The sequence below is a fragment of the Euprymna scolopes genome, chromosome 29, assembly GCF_053919585.1.
Source record: "Euprymna scolopes isolate OS-2025 chromosome 29, ASM5391958v1, whole genome shotgun sequence".
Taxonomy (NCBI): domain Eukaryota; kingdom Metazoa; phylum Mollusca; class Cephalopoda; order Sepiida; family Sepiolidae; genus Euprymna; species Euprymna scolopes.
The window spans coordinates 78,127,960-78,154,167 of NC_136510.1; the positions used below are offsets into that span (position 1 = coordinate 78,127,960).

Consider the following 26,208-nt stretch of genomic DNA (forward strand, 5'->3'; position numbering starts at 1 on the left):
TTTAAATGTTTAGACCTAAAATTGGCTGAGTAATTTGGTAGAGACCGCAGAGGTAAATTTTTTTAAAACTTTGACCCCAATTTTGACTCCTTAACATTTATTGTTTTGGGCTCAAATCAAATTATAAAGTTAGATCCATGTCCAAGTAACCTATATCTAAAATTAAAGTGTGTAGACCAAAAATTGGTGGAGGAGTTTGGTAGAGTTCTCAATGGTCAAATCGTTGAACTTTGATCCATTAACAGCCAAATTTCTGTCCGAAAACCGATTAAAAAGATTTTCCCAAATCTCAACAGCCTTTAAGTCAAATCTACACACACACACACACACACACACACACACACACACACACACACACACACACACACACACACACACACGTTGTTATTGTTGTTGTTGTTGTTATTATTATTATTATTATTAAAAATATTTTTTTTTAAATATCTTAATGATTGAAGTATTCAAATGTATACTTTCTTTTTTATTGTTTGTTTAATGTCTTCTTGGTCTTATATTTAAAATTATTTGACGGACACAACTTCGTAGAAGGGTGGGGGTGAGCAAATTTAAAAAAAAAAAACAAACAAACAAATTGACTAATCTGAAATATCGTACCATATTCACTTCGGACCTATTATATCCATCATAAAACCGGAAGAAAGAAAGAAAGAAAGAAAGAAAGAAAGAAAGAGAAAAAGAAAATCTCAGAATCTGTCACTGCTCAAAAGAGCCAATAATAGAAAGAAGACTGTTACAACTATATCACGTGATCATGGTGTATATGGTTCCTATAAACCACATACACCTCTCTCTCTCTCTCTCTCTCTCTCTCTCTCTCTCTCTCTCTCTCTCTCTCTCTCTGTTATTTTCACCCCTTTCACTCTCATTTTCTCTCTCTTTCTTTCTGTATAATTCATCATTCAATCACTCTTTCTGTTATTTTAAGCACTTTCACTTATTCATATTTCTCTCTCTCTCTCTCTCTCTCTCTCTCTCTCTCATTATTATTATTATTATTATTATTATTCAATGAATATTAAATATTTATCATTCACTCTTTCTCTCTCTCATCATTCTTCACTCACTCTCTACCTCTTCCTTCCTCTCTCTGTGTCTCTCACACTTTCTCTGTCATCTCTTATCTCTCTCTCTTTGTCATTTCTTACTTCTTTCCCCCCCCCCCGTTTTTATGTCACCTCATTCTCTTTCTCGCTCTCAGCTTCTTTGCATCAGCCTCCTCATTTCTTTCTCTCTCCATTCATCTCTCCCCCTTTCTCCCATTTAGATTACCTGAGATGAGAAAAAAAACTACAGATAAGTTCTTTTTTTTCTTCTTTCTTTTTTTTTTTTATCACACCCTGCAACATGTCAGCATATTTTAATACCAGTGAAATTGTACGTTATGCTCTCATAACATTGACCTTGTCGGTTGAGAAAGCCTAAAGCTGTAACACTTGTCTGGCCCACTTCATTACTGCCAGCAAATCTCCTGTTTTGTTTGACAGTAGCCCTATCAGTAAATATCACATTTTTGTATCACAAGTCTCAGGAAATGTCACCAATATGTTCCCAATATTGAAAGGGATATAGTTGGTAAATAAACATTTTGAAGTCCCCATATACTTATTATTGACGTTCACGTACGTGCCCTGATTCATTTAAAAACGCATTTACTTAATACTAACGAGGTGGGGTGGAGGGTGGGGCGGTTTTGCCCAGCCGTAAAATACGCTTAAGTATGATATTTTATTGTGTCCAGATTTCGTATATATTATTATAGAGTTGTAATTTCAAAAGTAAAAACAAAAAAGTATTTAGGTGCCATCAGCTAGAATCGAAACTGAAACTGTAGCATTCAAAGCTGGTGACATAACCACTGTATCAACGTGACATGCATATGAACGGATTAAAAATTAAAAATTAAAAATAAACTTGGATGAATGGACAAAATTTATAACGATTTTTTCAATTTTGACCCATTTTTGACCTCTTAAAAACTATTTTAACCGGCTAAAGACCCATAACTGAACGGTCCATAAAAAAATCCAATCATTTGAGGCCCCTAGCGCCGCTCTGCGACATCTGGTTTCGGAGGAGAGAGAGTTTGAAAATATGGAGACAGACAGAGAGGCAGATAGCCTTTTATATATTAGATAACTCAAAATTTGATGCAAACCAATTCTTTTCTCTATTCATTTTTTTTATATTTAAAAACTTATTTTGTGTATTCATTCTTTCTGTGGACTGTTATTCTCGTCTTCATAGTTGGTGTTTCACCACGTTTCAGCCAACTCATCCTCTGGCCTTCTTCATTAATTGTGACAGGATAGAAATGCTGAGTCTTGTAATTGTATCCCCCAAAATTACTGTCTTCCATAGTTGTTGTCGTCTCACCACGTTTTGGCCAACTAATCCTCTGGCCTGTTTCAGGTAAGATTGAAACCGCTATCTTCAGACAATGTTCACCTGGAACTGCAGAGACTCAACGCCTCTATCCACTGCGCCACGGCCTCTGAAGTGGCAAAACAACAACAACAATGAAGATGAAGATAACAGTCTGGAAAAAGAATGAACACAAAAATTATGAAGCCTCATCTCAAAGGATTCCAAAAATAAAAGATAAAAAACTTATTTTAAATGTTGTTTTTTTTTTTTTAGGAGACCGCACTCCTTAATTGCACATAAAATACGAGAGCACTCTCTATCTCTTTCCACACCTCTCCCTCAAACTGCCTCTCACCTTTTCTCTCTCTCTCTCTCTCTCTCTTTGATATTAGCTTTTTACACTTTACCTGTCTGCTGCAAAACCCAAAATCATACTCATGTCAGCTATAAATCATCAAGCCTGGCAGTTCCCAAACATTTGTGTGAGAAACTTTAAGAGATATTCTGTTGTGACATGGTTTATCTATTTTAGGAATAATGGACTTACCCAGACACAATAAATACAGTTACATCTGACACGTTATTGAGTAGCAGTTTGTGGTAGCTATGGCCTCAGAATCATGACGTGTACTTTTGTAACATACTTTTGCTAATACACTTTTTGTTAATTACACCACTGTGGTTGTCTCGATTATTATTGGCTTGCAAGGCCACAATAATGGTAAAGTTTACAAAAATAAAATGAAATAAAATAATAAGTAATAGGGTGCTCATGTTACTCACCCTGTTGCTTAGAATACATATTCCATGATTCATAATTAGAAGTTCAATAACTCCATAACCACCAATTAAGGGAACAGCACAGGTTGTTCTCAAAAAGAAAAATCTTGATGATGGCCTGTATGAAAACTCCTAGTGAGTACAAATAATAATAATAATAATAGGATACGAAATAATCATAATATTTTGGCAGCATCTTTAATTTGATTTGGATTGTTTCATTTGAGCTCTGGAGATCTCCTGAGTTTTATTTTTATTTTTATTTTTTTCACTCCACACTTAAAAAAATGGAAGCATCAAATGTAATATTACAGTATTACATTTCTTAAATAGTATTAATCCAAAAGTGCTCAATATCCTACATAAAGCAGGTGTGTTTAAATGCAACGTTGTTTGGAACTAATAACTTTTCTGTCTTTTGTTAACTTGGTGTTGCTTGGGAGCAATAATAGTAATCTCTATTTATATATAAAAGACACTTTGTGTATGTGTGAGTTCGTTTCCTATGAACTCTGAAACGACTGGGACGATTTTTAAAAAAAAAATTTCACCCAAATGTACTTGATGAATCTGAGAGTGTTCTTAGATAGGTTTTGTATCAGAATGCCTCCGATAAGTATCAAAAATCAAGAATAAAAAAAAAACAATCTGACTACAGAAGAAAATCAAATTTTGCTTAAAGTGAACACCTTACCCAATCTAATATCACAAGTGCATTCAAGAAATTTTATCACCGCACAAGCAGAAAGGCCCAATGTAGATCAACAGTAGGTTCTTGGATAAGACAGGTGCGTTTCCGAAATGAATGTTTTTGTTTAGAGCACAATTAAACCATAATACTCGATCTTTGTATTTTAAACTTTAATTGAAGCCATTATGTAAAAAATAATTTTATAAAATCGACAGTAGATAAGACAGAAGCGCGTTCGAAATGAATCTTTACGTTTAGAGCATAATTGAACCATGATACTTGACTCTTGCATTTTAAACTTTAATTCAAGCCAATTAATTTAAACTTTAATTCAAGAATTTAGATTTATAAAATCAACAGTAGTTTCTCTACAGTGCAATGTAGACTACATGTATTGTAAACTAAGTCACTGTGGTTAGGCATGTGAAGATTCTACTTTTCACTCCCGTGGATCAATTCAGTAGCATGCCATACTTAGAAACAGAGGTCGTGAGTTCGAATGTTACCCAAGGCATGATTTTTTTTTTTTAATTTTGTTTCAAAATGAACTTTGCCATTTAAAAGCAGATTGTTTATTTTTTATTTTTTTCTGTAATCTATGTAATTTACAGATACTATAATCCCGGATGATGTCCGGTATCCTTGCTAATAAAATAATAAAAGGCTACAAATTAGAACTAGAGAATATTAATTTACAAAATAAAAATTTAAAATACATATAATGGAAAGTGTAGATTTTTTGAGATAATATATATATCTATTGAATTCAATATGGTATAATGGAAAAATAAAAAGGTATTTACAGTCTCTCTTCCAATTTTCGGATTTTAATCATGTCAAATCACACTTCAATTCCTTTTGGCGGATTGATTGTTGCTATTTCTTCTGATGAGTTAAGGGCATAATAGATTCACTGATTGATATAATAATTGATTGATTTTGCGCTACGAAACAGATACTGTCAAGAATTTTATAAGTAAACTGAATTAAAGGAATAAATTATAAGATGGTCAACATCATGTATTTTGGAATATAAGTTTTTGTCATTTATTCTCTATATTGCTCTGTAATTACATTGAGCTTCTTAAATAAGGATTGATACTGGTGCGGTAAAATGATCCAACCAATTATTATAAGAAAATATATTTCTACAGAAATATATATATATATATATATATATATAAATATATATATATATATATATATATATTTATAGATTGTTACTTTTTTACTAAATCTCATATGTCACATGACTGCATATCTCCACCTGACAATGTAAGGATGGATCAAAGACTTATCTTTGCCATATTGTATGAAGTATTCTTGAAATGATGCCATGAAAACGTTGATAACTCAAAAACTATTTAATCAGCTGGAATTTTGCATAACATTTACTGTTATCAAAGAGCATCAGATCCATGCAATAAATTTGAGTAAATCGAAATGTAAAAATTTCGACCTTGCTTGAACTTTTCACAATCAATGTCATATAAGATGCAGTACCTTATTGACCAAGTCATGAACTCCTATGATGAACAGAACTGAAGGAGATCGCTGGAAAATTGGTTGGACCATTTTACCGCACCAGTATCTCACTGTCGATGTAATCCTCTATCTGTATAAGAGCCAAGTAAGTCCTAAAATGGAGTACTGCTGTCGCATCTGAGAAGGAGCTGCTTAGTGTGCCCTATCTTTTCTTTATGGAATTCAAAACCGACTTAAAAACCCAGTAGGTAATGCTCTTTTTTCCTTCCCTGCAATCTCTTTCCCACAAAAGAGACGTTGGAAGCCTGTCTCTGCTCTATCATTATTTTAATGCCAAGTGCTCGTCTGAACTCTAATTTATGATTTCCCCCTTACCAAACTTCCATAAAAAATACTCGACTAGCTACAACCACTATCAACAATTTCCCCCCACTCTGTATCTGCGCCTAAATCTAAATGCAGAGTCCATGAACAAAGCTTCTTTCCTATTATAGCCTGCCCATGGAACACTGTTTTACTGGACTGCTTCCCAGCTGATTACAATATAGTAACCTTCAAGTCCAATGTAAACAATTCTTATTGAGCTGCCCCCTTAAATAATCCAAATTCTACTCAATCTACATCATTAATGATTACTACAGTACCACTTTCATTGACCCTTATCCTCGAGTGGCCTTTGGGCCTTGACTATGTGACACCCTTATAAAAATATAGTATGACTTTCACATTTTTCATGATATCTACTTTTGACCTAGATATCCCAAAGTTAAATGAATTCTAACTTAGACCATATCTGATATTTTGACCAAGTTTGGTGACAATTGGTCGAGCGATGTGAATGCTTAGCTGTACACGAACGAACACTATTGAAAGTATAACCTTTACCTTGGTTGAAGCAAAAATTGCTTCTTGCGACTCTTGCTATTTATGATTTCTGTTAACACTCAGATTAAAACTCGGTGGTCGAGATTTATGTTTAAATTTCAATATCAATTGTTTTTTCTCTCTCAACATAAAGTTAAATCATTTGTTACGGCTGGTTTCTGCACACTCTTGCAAACGAAGTTGATGGCCATAAATCCATGGTCATCTTTGCACATAAAATATGAGAGCATTCTCTATCTCTCTCCATACCTCTTCCTCAAACTGCCTCTCACCTTTTCTCTCTCTCTCTCTCTCTCTCTCTCTCTTTGATATTAGCTTTTTACACTTTACCTGTCTGCTGCAAAACCCAAAATCATACTCATGTCAGCTATAAATCATCAAGCCTGGCAGTTCCCAAACATTTGCGTGAGAAACTTTAAGAGATATTCTGTTGTGACATGGTTTATCTATACTATTAAAAAAAATTCTAAATGTTTATTTATTTATTCATGTGTGTGTGTGTGTGTGTGTGTGTGTGTGTGTGTGTGTGTGTGTGTATATATATATAGCAATAAAACTTTTGGACAGATGCACCAAATAGAAAAATTCTTTTTTTCCCCTGAAAGGAGTGAGTCCCTAGATTGTCCTTATCTATATACGGTTCGTAACGAACAATGCCGAGTCACACAAAAATCCCAAAATAAGGGTTTTTGGGCCGTTTCATGCGATTGTCAAAAAAGTTACCTGCCCATATCAACGGAATTTAGCACTGTCTGTATACAGTCGTGGTAACATCTTTTGGCATATGGACAGGACTTGTGGCGCAATGGATAACACATTATGGATCAGAAGATTCCAGGTTCGAATCCTGGCAAGTTCATAATAATTTTAACCATCATTTTATTCAACGTTTACTCATTATCCTTACCAGGTATTTATAGGGTTATTATTATTTATAGGGTATTTTTGTTTTTTCAGTGATTTTGTTTTGTGCATATGGGAATTTTCCATACTCTCATTGTATAATCTCATTTGTATTCATGGTATATTGCATATTTCACACTCCTATATTTTTATTGCCTTCGAAATCCGTGAAATCGCCCGGGAGGAAGATTCACATGCCTCCATGCAGTAACTTAGTCCAAAATATGTTATTCTACATTGCATTCTAGAGGGCCTACTGTTTCTTTTATAAAATTATTTTATATAAACTTCTTTCCAGATAATGAAAAAAAAAAACATTAAGAAATTTATGTGCAGGGTTTGAACCTATAGACAATGTCATCCAAAAAATACCAAAAAAATAAAAACAGGTAAATTTTCAAGTCTTCTAAAATTCTTTGCAGTTAATGAAAAAAAATTAAGAAATTTACATGTGCAGTTTGAACCTACAGACGACGTCATACAAAAAAACAAAACAAAAAGAACACACTATCAACTTATCCACAGCAGAATTTTCACGGCCCGTTGTTCTATCATTGTTGTTAGGCGACGAAATAGAAAAAATGGCTTTACCGATGATAGATAAATTAAAATAACAGTTTCGATTATCGCTTATCGGTAATTATCAGGAGTATTCTGAGACAAAACTTAACTAAAATCACTCTCAGACTTATACACTAAGCTTCTGCAAATTTTAAAGAAAATCTGTTCAGCCGTTTCGGAGTCTACAAGGAACGAACACACGCCCACACACAAAGTTGCATTTATATATATATATATATATATATATATATATATATATATATATATATATATATATATATATATATATATAGCTAGATATCATTAAAAACCTAGAAGATGAATTAATTTCACACTCATAGTATTTTATTCATATGTAAATGTAGTACATCTTACACGTGTTTCGTTGAATACCAGAAATTCACTAAACAACTCAGCAGAGACAGATATGTTTTATTTTTCTTCTTGGAATAAAAAGGATATGGTGAAGGAAAAATGTTGATAAAATGAAATGGAAATCTTTTAAAGTTCACACAATCATAAGAATAAAAGAAAAGAAGGTGAAACAACCAACAAACTTTAACGAGATTCATACAATAGTGCTCAATACCGAAGTAGGGAAAGATATACTTTTATTTATTTGTTTTACATATTCATGAGCATGTTTGGGTCAGGCTTCTATGAAGGTAGAGTCCGTTACGGAGTCTACTTTTGTAGAAGCAGCATCGCCTGAAGAGGTCTCTAGTTAATTGCAACTGGCTGATCAAAACATGCTCATGAATATGTAGCGACATATGAATGCTTGTGTAAAATAAATAAAAAGTGCATATATATATATATATATATATATATATATATATATATATATATATATATATACACACACACACAGGGTGTTCACAAAGTCTGGCTGCATAATCTACATGGTGCCCATAAAATCTGGCTGCATAATCTAAAGGATGCCCATAAAATCTGGCTGCATAATTTAAAGGGTGCCCACAAAGTCTGGCTACATAATCTAAAGGGTGCCTATAAAGTCTGGCTACATAATCTAAAGGGTGTCCACAAAGTCTGGCTACATAATCTACATGGTGCCCACAAAGTCTGGCTACATTAAGTAGCCAGACTTTGTGGACACCCTGTATATATATATATATATATATATATATATATATATATATATATATATATATATATATATAATAAATAATATACATAAAATATCAAGTGTTTATACCCAAAATTGTCAGAGGAGTTTATATGAGATGTAAAATGTTTTCCAGAATAACATTTCAACCCTTCACTTAAAAAACCTTTATATAAAAATATATCTTAAGAGAGCTATACAAAGCTTGAAACGCGTTATAAAAGTATTTTAAAATAAAAAATGATAAAAGATTGAAAAACCCACAATTGTTGATGGCTACACTCTTTTAAATATATATATATATATATATATATATATATATATATATATATATATATATATATATATATATATACTAGCATGGGTGCCCGGCATTGCTCGGATGTTTAGAGGTGTATGTTGAGCAACAAAAAAAAAGTGGTAGTAGGAAGGCAGGCTCGAACCTGTACCACGAAGGAAGAAAAGAATGGGAAAAAACATGACATATTTGCTGTTACGACCGGAAGTGAGATAGGTTTAAATTAAGATTAGACAATCGAAAAGATGGGATGACTTTTAAAACTATCGGTGAAAAAAGCGACCCCTCATTGTAGAAAAGTGCTCAGTTGAGGGTGAAGAAATTAATGTTTTAAGCCAATTTTTCGGTGTTTGTCGTCTGAAGGGTCGAGCTTCAAAACGATACTTATCTTGTGAAAATCCGTTGCCTCTGTCGAAAGTTTTCGGCAGCCATGCAAACATACATTTATATATTGGTAGCTCAAATTTTCGACCCAAACTGATTAACAAGCTTGCTCTATCTCTGAATACCCTTTATGTAAAATTTCATATGTTTAGACCAGAAATTGTCTGAGTAATTTGGTAGAGACCGCAGAGGTCAAATTTTTTTTAACTTTGACTCCGATTATGACCCCTTAACATTATTGTTTTGCGCTCAAATCAAGTTATTAAGTTAGATCCATGTCCAAGGATTTAAAATCTAAAACCAAGGATCAATATCTAAAATTTCAAGTGTTTAGACCCAAAATTGTTGGAGGAGTTTTATAGAGTTCTCAAAGGTCAAATCGTTGAACTTTGACCCCTTATGCATGTCACAAGACAAAGCACACAGTACAATGCAGGTTTTTACATCAGAGTTACCTTCTCTTAGATGCATGTCTAACTAAAACTGGGGGTGCATCTCTCCTAGTGAATTAATGCGCCCCCAAGTACCAACCTGGAAATTTCTATAACTCGGCGCGATATATATACATATCCTTATTAAATAAATGACTCATTCTATATTTTCCGATATAATATAGTGTTTGTGAATTCATTTTCCACTCCTATTGTCCCCTATATAAACTCCATCGAAATTTGTTGAGCTTTATATTATCCCGATAATCTCCCCTTATAGAATTGAATTTACTCTCTTCTTCTATCTACCCTCGTTATATATATATATATATATATATATATATATATATATATATATACACACACACACACACACACACACACACGCACAAAGGCTCCTTCAGTCTTTGACAGACTATGGATACCCACGAAGGGGTGACTGTGTGTGAAATTTTTGTAGCGGAAGGTGTGCGATCACCAACCACACCTCTCCTGGGTCAACATTGTTAAATACCAGTGGCAAGTGAAGTGTATGTATAGGACGACTGGAAACAAATGCTGAGATAAGTGGAGAGTACGCACAGCGCCTAGAATTCCCAAATGGTCACCCATCTGGTACTAGCCAGGCTCAACGTTGCTTAACTTCGGTGATCTGATGAGAACCGGTGTGTCAATGCGATTATGCCGTGTATATATATATAAAAGTGAACGTGTCTGAATCAAGATCAGTATCGTTTTAAAGTTCTACCTTTCATACGACAAATATCGAAAAATTGGCTAAAAACATTAATATCTTCCCCTTCAAATAGGCACTTTTCTACAGGGAGGGGTCACTTTTTTCGTCGATATTTTTTTAAAGTTATCCTCTCCTTTAGATTTTCTAGCCTTAATTTTTTAAAAAGTCGCTTCCGGTTTGGCGGTGGTCGTAACAGCATAAACGTTAGGTTTTATCTCATTCTTATCCTCCTTTGCGGTATGGGTTCGAGCGTGGCTTCCTATTACCACTTTTTTTTTTTTTTTTGCTCAACATACACATCCAAACACCCGGGCAACGCCGGGCTGAAATGCTAGTATATATATATATATATATATATATATATACACCCATCTCCTCTGATGTTGCTAAACAGTTTTAAGAGATTTTCTTATTGATCATATCCATTAAAAACAAATTATCTTGCACAGTTCAACCATTAAGCAGTCATTTGAAAGGATGTAACCAACAGATGAACATTTTTTATCAATTCGTTTGAGGATGAAAAAGTTTAAGCATAAAAGCTCACAACTTGACACAGGAAATCAAAACACAACGAAATACTCATTGGTAACATTTAACCAGATGTGTCAAGGAGAAATTAATACCTTGATAGTCATATACATAGTGTACATCCTCCAGGAAAAAAAAATGAGAACTATTTCTATAGAATAAGGTCTGAATCAGTAAGTTAAAAAAAAAAAAAATATAGAAATCGTCTCATAATGGAAAGTCCAAAAAATTTTTTTTTCCTCAAACCACTTACTTTTGGAATTTCCTCCCTGAAACCCAGTCTCTACTTACAATTTAAATTACTTTACCAGAAATTTAAATGTGATGTGAACAATCATCTAACAGAACAACTCCTAACTTAAGACGACCTCTAACTCACAATAGCTCCTTACATGTCAGTAGCAATATGGGTTTTATTCACCCATCAAAAAAAACATACTTAAAAAAAACAAAAAAAAACGAAATACATTATATTAGTATAAAGAACATGATAAAAGATAAAACGGCCAATCAGAATCAAATATCAATTTGCTAGATGCAATGCTATAGATGCCTAACTAATAGACTGACCTAATTTTATATATTAAATCATAAAGTTATACCATTTTGATATTGAACATTAGAATTGAAAATACTGTTAATACCGCATTTGTTTTACTATTTTGAGGATTTGTAGTATTGATTTATATATATATATATATATATATATATATATATATATATATATATATATATATATGTTTATCGCAGAGACATGTGCATAAAGATGTGACTGTATTTGATACAATATTTTTTCTTCTTAAAATAATGACTCTAAACTATCAGTGTGAAAACCGAATCATTATCAAAGAAAGGAATGAAAATGGGTGGAGACAGAGAGAGGGGGTGGAGAAGGGGGAAGAGGGGGGGGGGGAGAGATTTTGTCTGTCCACTCATAAAAATGTCTATGTTACAGTCTACAATCAATACAGCATAGCTTTCTCTGAATATTGGCATTCATAAAAGAAGATTTTCACACTTTCCAAATATTATACTATTACAGCATTCAATTATCTCTCTAAAATGGGTGCTCGTGTGTGTTCCAGAGGTGGGCGTTCGGCTGAAAGGGATCCAACTCCTAATTCCAAAATTTACAGTTGGCTTAAAAAAAAAGAAAGAAAAAAAAAACATAGCTCCAGCACTGGACTCCTACAAAGATTACCAACTCACAACCAAGAAAAGTATCCGACTTTCAATTCCCGACTTTTGGAAAATTCAGCTTTAACTCCTGCAAAAATTACAGACTTCCAATTCTCAATTTTGCACATCTGAAGTAAAGGGGTATTGTTGTCTGAAAAAATATCTGATTCCTGACTCGGTTTAAAACAAAATAAAAAAATAGGAAAAAACTAGGAAAAAAGCTAATAGAGTAGAAAGTTTTCCGGCTTCAAAGAATGTGAAGGAATTTTCCTGCTAGTTAGGTGAGTGGGGATTCTGTTAAGGTGTTACAAATGCAGTAAGCTTATAAAAGTCTGTAGAAGTACTTGCAGAACAAGCAGAGGGATGCAAAGCTGCAACTATATGACAGGAATTGGAGCTTGGCAGTCATTGCAGGACCTATTAGGTTAGAAACACTTTTTTTGCATCTTGTCCAAGCAAGAAGGAGAGGCTAGTTGTCGGTGTATCAGCACAGATGTAGAAACAATGCTTCATGCATGTGCGAACTTTGGCTTTATAGAGATATAAGATACCTAGAAGTTTTATTTTTTGGTAGACTTTGTTACATAAGTGCGTACATGTTTCAGCTGTGAAGCCTCTAGTTGGGACTACAGGCTTCGTGACGCTGAATTTCAAAATGAATCATAGCTGAAAATGTATGAACATATGTAGCCAATAATATTTGTACAATAAATAAAATTATGCAATAATACAGCTCTGTTGGTTATTGAGCATTATTTTATAATCATTGGATTAACATCTAAGAAACCACAGCAATACAACTATATATATATATATATATATATAAATCAAGCACATCTAATTGAACACGACAGAGTTCTTCTTTTTTCCGATTTTATTGGATACTAGCGGGGGTACCCGGCATTGGAGGTGTGTGTGGTGTTAAATAAAAAAGAAACCGGGGTGGGGGGTAAGATCGAACCCAAAGCCCTGAGGCGAAGTTTGAAAATAAAATCGGCCAGCCAGAATGAGTTAGTGAAAGATGTTTGAATCTAAGTAAGAACCAAATTGACAGGTGCACGCACGGAATTCGTCGAGCGTGACAACGACGACGGAAGCTATTCAGCAAATGAGGTCATTGACCAGGTTTGTTTGTTATAAGCGAAGTAAAAAAAGAAAACAACGTTAAAACTTAAGCGGGGGGGAGGAGATAATACAAACATCGGAAAAAAAACACACAAAAAACTAACGTAAGGCAAACGAACGATGTTGAAAACAGAAAAACGAACACGTGAAAAATGGCTTAAATAAGCCTGTTTTGATATTAAAATTTAAAAAATCGGTGGGTACCTGAGTGTTTTGGAGTGTGTGGTCGGGAGTGGATAAGCGAAGTAAAAAAAACAAAAAAAACAGAAAAACGAACGTTACGTGAAAAAGGCTTAAATAACACTGGTTCAATATTTAAATTTAAAAAATCGAAAAAAAAAAAAAACATCTCACACCATGATTCGAACCCAAAACGTTTAGATAATGAACCAACGCATTAACCATCTGACCTAACGCGACGTACATGAAACTTTTTCAGTTTTTCAACTATTTAAAGTAAATCAGGTCATGACGTCATCTGACGCATGTGTAGAACCGGTCGTCGTCACGAGAGGACCGTTTTCGTTGACCCCCCCCCCTGTCGAAAATTGTCAATTTTGGGGTGAAAAAATGAACATTTTTGGCCAATTTTTCAATATTTTCCGAGCAAAGGATGGAGCTTCAATACGATACCGAGTTTCTGAATCTTTGTTCTGTCTGTTGAAAGTTTTTAGCGGACACACAAACACACATACATACATACAAACATACATACACACATTTTCGCTTTTATATATATAGATTTTTTTTCAATTCGCAGAGCGGTCTTTTTATTTCGGTTGGCATGTTGTATATTATGGCGTCCAGTAGTTGTTATTAGCCATATTCTTAAAAGATATAAAATCCATGTTCATAAGGAAAACGACAACAACAATTACGATAGAAAGCGCTTGAGAAGAATATATGTCATCAACATAAAGTACTGTTTCGTTGTATAAATCATCAGTACGGCTACATACACCTTTCCCCAACCGTGGGTCGAACCTACAACCATCGCATTGATGGTCAGCAGCTCTAACCATCGGACCACAAATCAGTGCCGTAAATATTTCTCCTCAAGTGTGTATTAAATGCACACCCGTCCGTCGCTTACAGTGCTCAAACCATAAGTTTGTTTACAAACAAATTAATAGTGGGCTTTGCTTAATTGCTTAAATACGTGTCGGGTGAAAATATATTTACAAAGGGCTCAACCCAAAGAGGATATATATATATATATATATATATATATATATATATATATATATTACCACTTCATTTACTCACATAAAATTAATATACGAAAGTATAGATTTATGTGTAAACTTTAAGTATATACTTCAAAAGTGCTCAATACGTAGGTAGAGCTAGTTAGTAATTTATAAAATATATATGGCGATTAAGCTACACTGAATATTCGGCGTTTCATCCACTCTAGGATTCCTCAGGCTTACGAAACGCCGAATATTCAGTGTAGCTTAATCGCCATATATATTTTATAAATTACTATATATATATATATATATATATATATATATATATACATTTGTCTTTACATAAATAGTAGTTTGTAATGTATTGTATGTAAAGACAAATGTAACCTGCTCTACCTCTGTATTGAGCACTCTTGTATGAACCTCGTTATATTTCACTGGTTACCCTACGTTTGGAAAATAGCGATCTCAAATTATATATATATATATATATATATATATATATATATATATATATATATATATAATTTTTCTTCAATCTTTTACACCCCCTCCCCTTTGTTTTCTTCTTTCATTCTTTCCTTCATATTGTCCCAAAGTTTCAAATTTTACATTACTTTATCCTAGGCAATGCCAGTTTTGTTGGGGGTTTTTTTTTTCACTAATTTTTCAATAAAAAATATTTGCTGTTTGCTTCTAAAATCCCACTCGAATATGACTTCAACTCTTTCCTTTCCTTTTTAATCTCTTGCCCACCTCTCTCTCTCTCTCTCTCTCTCTCTCTCTCTCTCTCTCTCTCTGATTTAGTTCGAACTCTATCCACTTTTGATCTTTTCTTCTCCTTCTCTTCATATTCTCCCTATCTACACTCAACAAACTTATCGCCATTTTTTTCCCATCTCTTATCACCCGCTTCTCGCACTTCCTTCTTTCATCCATACTGTCTCAAGTTTTGAATTTTTTACTCCCGGGCAATGCCATTTTTTTTTCACTAATTTTCCCAAATTATTATTATTTCAGCTCTTCTTTTTTTTTCTTCTTATTTTTCTAATCTCTCTTTTTCGCGTTCACTCTTTTATCTTTTTTCTCTCTGTTGCTGTTTTCAAATCTTTCCTCCTCTTTTTCTTCAAATTTTTCCCCATCTCCACCCGATAAATTTATCATCACCCTTTTTCCATCTATTATCACCCTTCTTTCTTCGCTTCCTTTCTTTCTTTCTTATTTCTTCCATATTGTCTCAAAGTTTGAAATTGTTTACTCCGGGCAATTCCAGTTTTTTTTTTTTTGTTTATTTTTTCACTAATTTTTCGAAAAAAATGTACTTGCAGTTTATTTCTAAAATCACACTTGAATTTAACATCAAATCTCTCCTTTTCTGTTTTAATCCATTGCTTCTCTCTCCTACTCCCCCCTCTCTCTCTCTTCTCTAATTTGGTTTTAACACTATCCACTTTTTATCTTTCTTCCTCCTTTTCTTCAAATTTCTCCCTATCTCCACTTGATAGACTTATCATCACTTTTTTTCCATCTCTTATTGTCCTCTTCCTTTGCTTCCTTCCTTTTTTTTCTTTCCTTCATATTGTCCCCAAATTTGAAATTATTTACTCCAGAGCAATGCCATTTTTTTTTTTTTTTTTTTTTGCAATACAATGTATTTGCTTCTAAAAATCCCACTCGAATTTAACTTATCCACAAGAAGACAATCTGTTGCCAAAGTTGTTTCGAATAAAAATATCAATAATTATAATAACGTATCTTGGATGACTAAACAACGCGCCGCCGCGCTGTCATAGCCGTCCACATGAAAAATACTGCACTGGCAACAGTCCAAAAAAATGAGGTTTCAAAACAGGCAATAAGAATGACATTAGTCAATCAAGAAAACAGATACTCATCATCGCACCAGAATATTAGGGGGTTAGGGTTAGATGCGATTGGTACAGCGGTCATTCATTCATTTCGTATGAATCAGATGATTCTATTGTTGGCATTGGTCCCCATCCCCACCACAACAATTTTCGAGTTAGAATACTTTCTAGAAAGACATTGGGTACTCCTTGACTGTAGAGTCATTCTTGAAATAGAAATATCGCAGATTCCTATTCTGTACAGGTACCGAAAAATATCTAATACAAATACGATGTCTCTACCTATCTTTCTACCTAAGTGTCTTTTTGTTTGGGTATGCAATTGAAAATAGACCCTTAATGATTATGGCAGACAGAATGAGAACAATCTACCCTCATGGATTAAATAAAGGGTTCAGTTTGAAATAGAGGTCCCTGATTTGTATTACTTGAATTCATCGGACTACTGTTCTCATCCTGAATGTCATTTTCACAACGTTTCAGTCGATGTAACTTCCAACCTTCTTCAGGTGTATCTAGTCGAACTCGGGAATCTGGACAGAATTTCGAACAGGACCCTTTATTTACTTCACAGGGGTAGCAATGTAAACAGAAACGTAAAGGTCCCCGAGTTTGAAAAATGCACCTGAAAAAGATTGGGGTTTACATCGACCGAAACATTGTGTATATAACAACCAAGATGAGAATAGTAGTTTGAATAATCCAAATAAAACTAATTATTAATCCTTATCTTAAAAATTCTAAAGCGAAAGATACATCAGAACCCCGGGATACGGTGGCCCTAGGACACAGTTTTTTTAGGTTACGATGTGGAATACGATGTTTTTCCGGCCCCTGATTACGGTATTTACCCCGCTTTGCGGTGTTATTTGTAATGTTATTTGATTATATACCTGTCTATTATATACTGCACTGTATTTTGTTCCTAATTTTAATACGTACTGTATAAAATTTTGCTTAGGCCCTGCCATACAGTGATTTCATCTTACGATCCCAACCCTGGAACGGATTAATGCCGTATCCAGGGGTTCTACTATATAAAGAACGGGTAAAATTAATTCCTGGAACAGAACAGTTTTGCACTACTTTTACGTGCCGGTACAAAGCTTAAAATCATGATATAATGATACTATGCCTTATCTTTAGAATCCTTATTTCAATCTTGATCAAAATCAATTACATGATAATAATTTTTTTAAAAAAGTTTAAAATTTAAGGCTCAATCATAAAGGGTTTTAAGAAGAATTTAAAATTCAAGGAATTTTGCTTCGTTGGTGTCTAATGACTATGGATTTAAATTCAATGCAAATCTGAAATATTTAAATTTTCATAATAAGTTTTGCCTTTATTATGCCTCCTAAATCCTTTAAAACACTAAAAAAAAAAAAAAAAAAAAAAAAACTTGGGGGATATTTATTAACTGATGTTTAATGTCTATTGTTAAAATTGCATAAAATTTGGAGCTATCAGAATTTTCACAAAGGTCTTCCACTCCCTTTGTATCGTCTTGCAAATTAAATTAAATATAGCACACATTATGGCCTTCTATGTCCAACAGCTGTGTTCCAAAATTAATAATAGTCGGTTAATTAGTTTAGGAGTGAATCATGTATATACACATATGTAAACATATACACATACCTGTCTGGTGTTACTAGATCAGACTGTCTAAAGATACCGGCTTCCTAACCTAAAATGCACCAAACATTTTGATGTTATTGTTTTTTTTTTCCGTTTATCTCTGCAAAAAATTAATCATGTTCTGCAAAGTAAAAAAAAAAAAAACCAAAAAAAAACAATTTGCCTTGACAATAAAAAAAAAAGCAAACACCATGAATAAATATTTGAAGATATAAAGAACTTTAAGTATAATTTTTTTGTTCACAATTATTGGATTCGGCATTAAATAACCAGAAAAGTGTTGCTATGCGGTGAAACAAAACAACCAAACCAAACATCATAAATAAATATTTGAAGATATAAAGAACTTGAAGCATTTTTTTTTTTTTTTTCAAAATTAATGCATTTGGCATTAAATTGCCTTAAAAGGGTTGATATGCCCTAAAACAAAACAATTAAACACATAACTAACTTTATATAGAGAAATAGATTAAGGTTGAAAATGCCCTAGATTTTCAGCAGTTAGAAACCTTAAGCTGGCGAATCATTACGGTTGTTTTGAACTCTAGTTCTATAATAATAATAATAATAATAATAATAATAATAATAATTACTAGTTGCATGGTGGGACGAGAAAGGGGTCAGAAGGAGTTGGAAGGGAACAATAAGATCCCAGCATTCATTGGTCCTGAAATTGGATTAGCATCGAATAAGCATGTATGGAAAATATGTAGATGAATGGAAATGTACATTAGACGACCAGTCAGTGAAAATCACCAACCCTATTATTAGAGCGGAAGACACAGCTGACCACATCTCTTCTCTATGCTCACTGCAGTTATCAAAGCCACAGCAAATAGGGCAGACTCGGCCATGACTAAGCACTTCCCAACTGGCTGCTGCTTGGCCTCTATTTGGTGTGGTGAATGATGACATCACATCCCACAAGTTGCTTAAATAATCTTAATCAATGAAGAGTGGTATAGAGAAAAAGGGAGTGTGTGGATGAGGGAGAGTGAAGGAAAGCCCAGAAAAGAAAGGGAAAGGAATGAGAGAGTGGAGGTGTATGTGGGCGGAGAGAGGGGTAAAGATAGAGCAAAAATGTTTACCCATATTCCTAAGTGGGGTGGGAAATAACCTTAATCAATGAAAAATCATACAAGGACAAAAATGAGGATGAAGAGAAATAAGAGAGAGGGTGAGGGGGGAGAAAAAGGAGGAAGAGAAAAAGAATATAGAGACAAAGATGGAAAGAAAAGAAAGGTGTGTGTGTGTGTGTATGTGTGTGTGTGAGAGAGAGAGAGAGACTGACAGACAGAGAACAAGAACCGTTTTCTAATTTATATAAATAATAATATTAATTAATACATTTAATAATACTTGGTGTAGTATTCACCTTAGATGGACATCCAGCCTCCAACGAAAGTGGAAGTTTCTTGAGAATATCAAATATCAGGAATATCAGTGGTTGATAATGGTAATGCTCTGCTAGTTAGTAATGACAGAAGTTCCCTTAACTTACTCCATCAGCTCCTAACTTTTGCATCCACACAAGCACCTGTTCCTCCTTGTTTTCCACTGGTATCACCAAGGTTATAAAATTGCTAAACAACCACAATAGCTTAGCTATTTAAATATACTTTCTCCACATCTGAGCTCTCATCCGTTACTATAACAAGATCGAAATTTATATATCTATAAAAGTAAAAGTGTCTGTTTGTATGTCTGTCTGTCTGTGTACATTTCCTTACACAATAATTCTGTTAATTTTCAGTCTACAGACTCGAAAGTTGATATACAGGGTACTGAGATTTGGGAAAATCTTTGTAATCAGTTTTCGGCCAGAAATTTGGCTGTTAAGGGGTCAAAGTTCAACCATTTAACCTTTGAGAACTCTACCAAACTCCTCTGACAATTTTGGGTATAAACACTTGAAATTTTAGATATAGGTTCCTTGCACATGGATCTAACTTAATAACTTGATTTGAGCCCGAAACAATAAATGTTAAGGGGGCATAATAGGGGTCAAAGTTTAAAAAATTTGACCGCGTCAGTCTCTACCAAATTACTCAGACAATTTCTGGTCTAAACATTTGAAATTTTACATAAAGGGTATTCAGAGATAGGGCAAGCTTTTTAATCGGTTTGGGTCGAAAATTTGAGCTACCAATATATAAATGTATGCATGTATGTTTGCATGTTTGCCTAAAACTTTCGACAGAAGCTGCGGATTTTCACAAGATTAGTATCGTTTTGAAGTTCGACCCTTCAGACGACAAATACTGACAAATTAGCTAAAAACATTAATTTCTTCACCCTCAACTGGGCACTTTTCTACAGGGAGGAGCCGCTTTTTTCGCTGATATTTTCGAAAGTCATCCCCTCTTTTTGATTGTCTAGCCTTAATTTAAACCTATGCCACTTCCGGTTTGGTAGTGGTCATAACAACAAAGACGTTACTTTTTTCCCCATTCTTTTCCTCCTTCGCAGTATGGGTTCGAGCCTGCCTTCCTACTACCACTTTTTTTTTTTTTTTGCTCAACATACACCTCCAAACACCCGGGCAATGCCGGGCACCCATGCTAGTTTATATATGAAGTAAAATTTTCCCCTAATTAGATCATGTTTCAGAATTTTTAAAATGAGCATTGATAATTTGTATTATTTGTGGCACAATGAATAAATAATCTTGATCAATGTGAAAAATGGTGTAGAGAGGAAGCGTGAGGGGTGAAGAAAAGCTAGTTGGATGGAAAATTATAAAGGGGTGGAATGGACGATGGTTCGTGTATGAGGAAGTGGAAGTAAAAATGCATAAAAAATGTTTCCTCTATTCCTAAGTGAGATGGAATATAACTCAAATCAAGGAAAAAAAATCACAAGAGAAAAATAAGGGTGGAGACGAGAGAGAGAGAGAAAATTAGGATTAAAAGAAAGACAAAAGAGGAAGAGAGAAAGAAAGGGAGAAGGAGAGAGAGAGAAGGAGGAGGGAAAAAGAGTAAGAACCCTTTTCTAATTTATATCTATATAATATTTCTATTTGTCTGTCTGTCTGTTCGTCACACATTTTCTTGGAAATTACAGAGCAGATCTGGTTGAAATTTTGTATGGACCTTTGTTACGATAAGGTATAACAAACTAAGTATTATGGTATCTGTTTGATGCACAATTAAGGATTAATAGGGATTAGTCACTACAATACCACATTTACTCTCAACTTTTCATGAAAACTGCTGGGCCAATCTAGCTGAAATTTTGAATGAACCTTTATTATGATAAGGTGTAGTAAACCAAGTATTATGGCATCCGTTCGATGAAAATTTATGGATGAAGAGGGATTAATATGGATTAGTATTTAATGCAGAAATGAGCATAAATTCAGCCATAATTCAACCATCAGTTTGGCATAACGCACTTGCTTTAAGTCAACAGGCTATAACTTTTCCCCATTTTTCTTAAATCAAACTATTAAAATAATTGACACAGCTTTTACTTTAAAAAAAGTCTATGTTCAGTATTGCAGCTGTGTATCTAATACAAGAACTATACACTATGTATCAGTGTGAGAAAAAAATCTGCATGATTTTTGTTGTCAAATCACGAATTCAATTGACTTATGAAAATTGTTTTACATGCTTTTTTTCTTTGGCATTTTGAGCTTTTCAAAAAAAGGAGTCGTTTTGTTTCTGAATGTTTGAAATGAGGATTGACTTTTTTCGCATTATTTGGATTCTTCGGACCAGTGTTCTCATCTTCAGTGTTATTTTCACAACGTTTCAGTTGATGTAACCTCCCACCTTGTTCAGCTTGATTTTTTCAAACTCAGGAATTTTTCTATTGAATTCAGAAATCTGTATGAAATTTTGAGCATTGTGAATATAATAACTAGGGCTAGGACAACAGCATATTCTTTCCATTGTTTTGACTCTCGAGTGTGTATCCATTGGTATCTTATATGCTTTTATATAGAGTGATGGGTTCTCGGTTGATTAACTGTATCGGACATATACTCGAGAGTCAAAACAATGAAAAGAATATGCTGTTGTCATAACCTTAGTAATAACTAAGTAATTTGAATAATCAAAATTATCACTCCACATCTCAAAAATACCGAATTGCGAATTACTTAAGACTTTTACTGAATCATGACTGATGGAACGATAACATACTACCTTTGTGAATTAAATAAAGTTTTCCATTAAAAATTCCATACAAATTCCCGAGTTCGGCAGAAAGATTCTCGAGTTCGGCTAGATATGCCTGAAGAAGGCTGGAGCTTACATTGATCGAAACGTTGTGAAAATAACACTCAAAATGAGAAAAGTATTCCAAAGAATTCAAATAATGCGAGTTGTTTTCTTTTTTGTTTTAAGCCATTTCCCAACCAGTCAGTCCTCCGTCGACTGGTACATTTTTAAATGTTGTTTGTTTTTCGTTATTCCTAGCAGCATGCACAAACCTTGAGAAAGTTCCATGTCTTTACTTCTGGGACTGATCTTTTTCATTGTTTGACTCTTAAGTATATATCCGATACAGTTAATCAACCGAGAACCCATCACTCTATATAAAAGCATATAAGATATCAAAAATGGAACACATACATCAAATCTGTTGCCAAGATCGCTGGAAAAATGGTTGGATCATTCTACCGCACTAGTAGGTATCTCATTGCTGATGCAGTCCTCTATCTGTATAAGAGCCAACTATGTTCTAAAATGGAGTACTGTTGCCACATGTAGGCAGGAGCTGCTCGGCATGCCTCTCCTGCATTGATAGAGTTCAAAACCGGCTTTAAAACCTAGTAGGTAATGCTCTTTTCTCTTCCCTGCAGCCTCTTTCTTACAGAAGAGACGTTGTGAGCCTGTATCTGTTCTATTGTCATTTTTGTGGCAAGTGCTCGTCTGAGCTCCAATCTATGGTGCTCTTCCTTGCCAAACTTTCACAAAAAACACTCGATTAACTACAACCATTATCAACAATTCCCCCACTCTCTATTTGTGCCTAAATTTAAACAAATTCCACGAACACAGCTTCTTTCCTGGAACTGCTTGCCTGTCGAACACTGTTCCATTGGTCTGCTTCCTGGTCAACTGCAGCATGGTAGCCTTCGAGGCTAATGTAAACAAGTTCATGTTGAGCCGTCCCCTTAAATAATCAAATTCTACCCAACCTACACCATTAACAAATTACTAAGCAACCACCTTACATTCATTAACCCTAATCCTTGCGTGGCTTCTGGGCCTTGATAAATGGTGACTTTCTTGAAAAAAAAGAGAAAAAAATCATTTGTTAACAATCATTTCTAAATGACAATCTTTTAGACGTTAATGCTTCAATCCTCATTAATCCTTACTATAAGTGATAATAACTAAAAATAACATAATAAACATCCCCGCCCATCTTGGCTAATGAAATAAGAATAATCTACCCACATTAAGTTTAACCCATTAGATCCCACTGTCCTATATATAGGACATCAAATAATTTCTTTTTGAAATCTATAAGATAATATAGAATAGTACTGCTTGCTGCATACTTACTCTGATTAAAGAATAAAATTCATCACCTTTTTTCCGAGAGTTGTTGGAACCCGCTTAAAAAGTCTCGTGAAATTTGCTAAAATTTTATTTGTTCGATGATGTATGAACTTATATAAATAAGTCTTGAAATAGTAAACCACTTGTTGCCAAAAATGTAATGTAACTTTTCGTATGAACTGCTTCGCTCCTTACCATGATGTGTAAATGTGAATGGATACCTCTTGATTTAACATTTACATATAAAATACTAGCCTCGTTGCCCAGGTGTTTGTAGGTGTGTGCTGAGGAAAAAAAAAAAAAAAAGTTGACATAGGCAGGCAGACGCGAAGGCAGGAAAGAAAGATGTGTGTGTAAAGGTGTCGGTTGAGCAAAAAAAAAAAAAGAAGAAAAATTGCGAGAGCAAAAAAATAAAAAGTGGTAGTAGGAAGGCAGGCTTGAATCCGTACCACGAAAGAGGAAAAGAAAGTGAAAAAAAAAAAAACATGACGCGTTAGCTGTTGCGCCCATCGCTAAACCGGAAGTGACGTAGTTTAAATTAAGGCTACACAATCGAAAAGAGGCAATGACTTTAGAAAATATTGGTAAAAAAAGCAATCCTCCCTGTAAAAAAGTACCCAGTTGAAGGTGAAGGAATCAATGTTTTTGGACAATTTTTCGATATGTGTTGTCCGAAGGGTCGAGCTTCAAAATGATACCAATCTGGTGAAAATCCGTCGCCTCTGTCGAAAGGTTTTGCGAGACATACATACATACATTTAAACAGACAGGTGAGATTTATATTATAGACTAGCGAGGGGTACCCGGCGTTGCCCGGGTGTTTGTAGGTGTGTGTGAAAAAACTCCGAAATGTGAAAAAAAAACAGGTGCCCGTGAAAAAAAAATGAAGCCTTGACGACGCGCAGTTGGAAAATAGTAAAGTGTGAAAAAAAAAACAGGTGCGCGTTTTTGATTGACGTGACGGCGATAGCTATTCAGCAGTTAGCATTTTGTGCGGGACAGTTTTTAATGAGGTCAATAAATAGGTTTGTTTGTTTTTAAAAATCCGCTCCCTGTTTATTAGGGGGAGCGTCTCGTCTCGAAATTAAAGCTACCGTCTGATATGACGAAGTCGACATTGACCAAACGTTACTTAGCTCTCTACAGACCACTGGCTTTCGGCCAGTGGTATTTATTTGCTCCCCCACCGAGCAAATTAGGCACAAGGCCAATTTTTAATGTGAGGAGTGAAGGGAGGGGGAAGGGAAAAAGGGGACCAGCTCCCGAGAGGTGGGAAATGGGAGCTGGTTAAAGGTCAGGTATGTGCGGTTGGCCCCACATCTGGTCTTTGCTTGCAGTATCTGTCGGAACAGATACTACACTTTGATCTTGTCGCCCGGGCCCCGGAGGGCGCGTGGGCCAGTTGGATTTATTTGCTTCCCCACTGAGCAAATTAGGCACAAGGCCGTTTTTTAATGTGGAGATAGGGGGAGGGGGGACGGAAAGGGGGGACCAGCTTCCGAGAGGTGGGAAATGGGAGCTGGATAGTAACTGTTGGTATGAAGGGTTGCCCCTACAGTGACCAAGGTCAGATATGTGGGGTTACCCCCACATATGGTCTTTGCTAGTCCCCCGGGCCCCGGAGGGCGCACGGGCTAGTGATTAGAGTCGAGTTTCGCTTTTTTCTATACCGAAAACCGAATGTAACGCGTGTCGATGCGGGAAATGTCAAATAATTAACGTTTGAAAGTCAATAAAATTAAATAGAAAGGCGAGCTCCGTGGTTAACTGTGAGATATTACAATTTATAGATGATATAAAAAGTTTTAAGTTGTGAACCAAGCGAGCGCTTCTCTGAAAGAAGCCTTTTGTGGACATCGAGGAAAAGCGTACATACATACATACATACATACATTTTCGCTTTATATATATAGATTATAGATATCATTTGTACTCGGTGTTCTATTCATAGGAAAGTCAATATTTTCTTTCTAAATAAAATAAATGACTTTTTCTTTGCAATCTGTGTATTCTAACTCATTTTTAGTCATTACTAGGGCTATGGCAACAGAATATTCTTTTCATTGTTTTGACTCTCAAGTATATATCCGACACAGTTAGACACAGTTAATCAACCAAGAACCACATCACTCTATATAAAAGCATATAAGATACCAATGGATACACACTCGAGAGTCAAAACAATGAAAAGAATATGCTGTTGTCCTAGCCCTAGTTATTATATTCACAATGTTCCAAATTCCATACAGATTCTTGAATTCAATAGAAAAATTTCTGAGTTTGAAAAAATCAAGCTGAACAAGGTGGAAGAATATGCTGTCATTACAGAAATTTTCAACTCAATAGTAAAAAAAAAAATTAGATACCCTGGTTTAAATAAGCAGTTTGGTTCAGAATTTTGTACAGGATTTGAATTTGACATAAAAATTCCCGAATTAAAAAAAAAAAAAAAAGAAAATGCCCTGAAAAAAGTTGGCGGAAACATTGTGA

General features: G+C 34.5%; 3 protein-coding genes and 1 pseudogene across 11 annotated transcripts in view; 2 read left to right on the forward strand and 2 right to left on the reverse strand.

Annotated features, from left to right (window-relative positions):
• LOC145252734 (uncharacterized) overlaps positions 1 to 26,208 on the forward strand; it is a 676,168-nt gene that overhangs the window by 641,547 nt on the left and 8,413 nt on the right. The window lies entirely within an intron of this gene.
• Positions 1 to 26,208, reverse strand: part of LOC145252731 (NADPH:adrenodoxin oxidoreductase, mitochondrial-like) — a 314,252-nt gene that overhangs the window by 226,677 nt on the left and 61,367 nt on the right. The window lies entirely within an intron of this gene.
• LOC145252733 (rho GDP-dissociation inhibitor 2-like) overlaps positions 1 to 26,208 on the forward strand; it is a 170,618-nt gene that overhangs the window by 995 nt on the left and 143,415 nt on the right. The gene's annotated exons all lie outside the window — the stretch shown is intronic.
• LOC145253121 (5S ribosomal RNA) lies at positions 10,505 to 10,621 on the reverse strand (annotated as a pseudogene).